Source organism: Rhinopithecus bieti, unplaced genomic scaffold (genome assembly GCF_001698545.2).
Source record: "Rhinopithecus bieti isolate Rb0 unplaced genomic scaffold, ASM169854v2 scaffold_27611, whole genome shotgun sequence".
NCBI classification, from domain to species: Eukaryota; Metazoa; Chordata; class Mammalia; order Primates; family Cercopithecidae; genus Rhinopithecus; species Rhinopithecus bieti.
In genome coordinates this window covers 1,010,938-1,013,879 of record NW_016812730.1, presented here as the reverse complement: position 1 = coordinate 1,013,879, position 2,942 = coordinate 1,010,938, and the positions used below count along the sequence as shown (strand labels likewise).

At 41.3% G+C, this 2,942-nt stretch overlaps 1 long non-coding RNA gene across 1 annotated transcript in view; it reads left to right on the top strand.

The window, feature by feature from the left end:
- The first annotated feature begins 1,955 nt into the window (after positions 1 to 1,955).
- Positions 1,956 to 2,942, top strand: part of LOC108545138 (uncharacterized) — a 17,418-nt gene continuing 16,431 nt past the window's right edge. The window contains exon 1 of the long non-coding RNA XR_001890053.1: positions 1,956 to 2,117. This is a non-coding gene — a long non-coding RNA (uncharacterized LOC108545138). The remainder of the gene's footprint in view (positions 2,118 to 2,942) is intronic.

Sequence of the window (2,942 nt, the reverse complement as noted above, 5' to 3'; positions counted from 1 at the left end):
CCAACAGAATGCCTTTAGCCAACAGAGGACATGAAATTAAACATACAATGGACTGTATGCAGGAAGCAGACCCAGGGAAGCCAGTCAAATGATAGGAAATGGTAGATGAAAAGTCAAAAGAGAAATCAAGCAAAGAGCCACAGCCTTTTATAAGCTCAAACACCTGAGGATACCATTCTGTGACCCTACAGTTTACAAATAATAAAGTGATGGTGGTGAGTCAGAATGAAAAGATTAGGTCATATCTGATAGACTGTTTAATAAGACAGGAACATGAGTAATGCATCCTAGATAATTATCCATTAACAATGGTTTTCAGAAAGGTTTGATAAATAAAATGTATCTTTAAGAATCTAAACATTGCAAGTACTTTATTCCTGAATGTCAACCAATAGATGAAGTGTGAGTGTGTTAGTTAACCACGTTCAAGAACTGAGAACAGAGGGAGAAACTGTCAAATGTCTACTCTATTATTTTTTAATTCAGTTTTGTTACTTTCAAGTACTTGGAGTATTTTTAATTTTAGAGGACCTGTTTTAATAACTAATAATTAGATATGCATGTTCTCAAATTAACATATTGAAAGTTGAAGAATGATCCTTCTAAAAAGCTTCTATATATCTATTGCATTTATCTAAGTATGCCAAGGACACGTCTTCACTTACTGGTTCAGGAGATACGGTGGCGAAAAGGTTTTTGTCTATTCAAATGGCATCCTAGCCTCAATATGATTTTGCTTTTACTTTTGCTTAGAGTCTAAAAATTTTTTGCTTGTCACTCAAATGCTTGTAAATTCTAAATCAACTGAGTTTATATAAAGTGGCAATTGTGCTAGGCAGTTCTAGCCTCAAGAAATATCCAGATCAATACAAACCCATCCATGATCACCTGGACTCAGAACTTAGTCATGAAGAACCAAGTAAGCAGTCACTGAAATAAAATAAATGGCATGTTAGAACTGTAAATACAAGACTTATTATGAGAGCAATGACAAAAGGAGTAAGTATGGTTTAGTGAGTGTGTGTGTGCTCACACATATGTACATATAGATCCATTAACTATATATGTGTGTATATGTATATATATGTAGTGTGTGTGCATATGTATATTGTGCGTGTGTGTGCATACATGTATTTCTGGCTGGAAATTAAATACATGGATAGATAGATAGATCCAGAGATAGATATGTTTTGACTCCAGTAACAGATAATATTGATGCTCTACTTCATGAAAATAAAAACATAGCATAATAATTTGGGATTACAGCATCCACCATTAGACAAATCTAATCTGGAAACATGGTTCTGCCACCTATTAACTGTGCAAACTTGTAGAAGTTACTTGACCTCTCTGAGCTTCTGTTTTCAACTGTAAAGTAAAGGTAATAATAGTATCAAATTCAGAGAGCTATTAAATCCTTTCATAGAGAAAATCAAAATCATTGATTATTTTCTTCTGATTTATTGGTAGTATATAAACGTATTTTAAAGTAGTCTATGCTCACCACACATTCAGAGGATTCTGGTTTTCATTTTAAAATTAGGTGTAAAATGTTGTGGTCAAGAGTGCAAACAAGGAAGGGGGTTGGGCACTTCAAGCACACAGGTGGTACACACAGCCAAAAGAACAGAAACCAACAGCAAGGCAGAGGTAAGAGCTCCAGCTTTTTTGGAAGCTCTCCTGAATGCCCAGATATTTTTAGATTATTTTTTAAATAGAAAACTGACATACACACTAAATGGCATAGAACAAACACCCAGAAATATTTTGCTTCGATTTTCATAGGTTATTTTACAGATCTGTCTTGCTGTGTGAATTTCATTGTGAATGAAATGAATCCGTGAGCATGCTTCCATGGAAACCTGTTTCTTTGTGATTCGCTGAGCGGTATCCAGGCAATTCAACAATACCTCAGAAAGTACAAGTACCGTTAATATTTAACAGACACAGTAAAACCTACCAACTCCAACCCCATGGCATTTGTTATGCAACTCACCATTAATAAAGAAATGCAGGTTTGGGGGGCGGAGAAAGATGGCCGAATAGGAACAGCTCCAGGCTCCAACTCCCAGTGCGAGCAACACAGAAGACCGGTGATTTCTGCATTTTCAACTGAGGTACTGGGGTCATCTCACTAGGGAGTGCCAGACAATCGGTGCTGGTCAGCTGCTACAGCCTGACCAGAGAGAGCTGAAGCAGGGCAAGGCATCGCCTCACCTGGGAAGCGCAAGGGGGAAGGGAATCCCTTTTCCTAGCCAGGCGAACTGAGACACACAACACCTGGAAAATCGGGTAACTCCCACCCAAATACTGCGCTTTAAGCAAACGGGCACACCAGGAGAATATATTCCACACCTGGTCGGGAGGGTCCCACGCCCACGGAGCCTCCCTCATTGCTAACACAGCAGTCTGCGGCGATCTAACCACAAGGCAGCAGCGAGGCTGGGGGAGGGGCGCCCACCATTGCAGAGGCTTAAGTAGGTAAACAAAGCCGCTGGGAAGCTGGAACTGGGGGGAGCTCACAGTAGCTCAAGGAAACCTGCCTGTCTCTGTAGACTCCACCTCTGGGGACAGGGTACAGCTAAAAAACAACAGGGGAAGCAGCAGAGGCCTGTGCAGATGCGAACGACTCTGTCTGACAGCTTTGAAGAGAGCAGTGGATCTCCCAACACGGAGGTTGAGATCTGAGAATGGACAGACTGCCTGCTGAAGTGGGTCCCTGACCCCTGAGTAGCCTAACTGGGAGACATCCCCCACTAGGGGCAGTCTGACACCCCACACCTCACAGGGTGCAGTACACCCCTGAGAGGAAGCTTCCAAAGTAAGAATCAGACAGGTACACTCGCTGCTCAGCAATATTATATCTTCTGCAACCTCTGCTGCTGATACCCAGGCAAACAGGGTCTGGAGTGGACCTCAAGCAATCTCCAACAGACCTATAG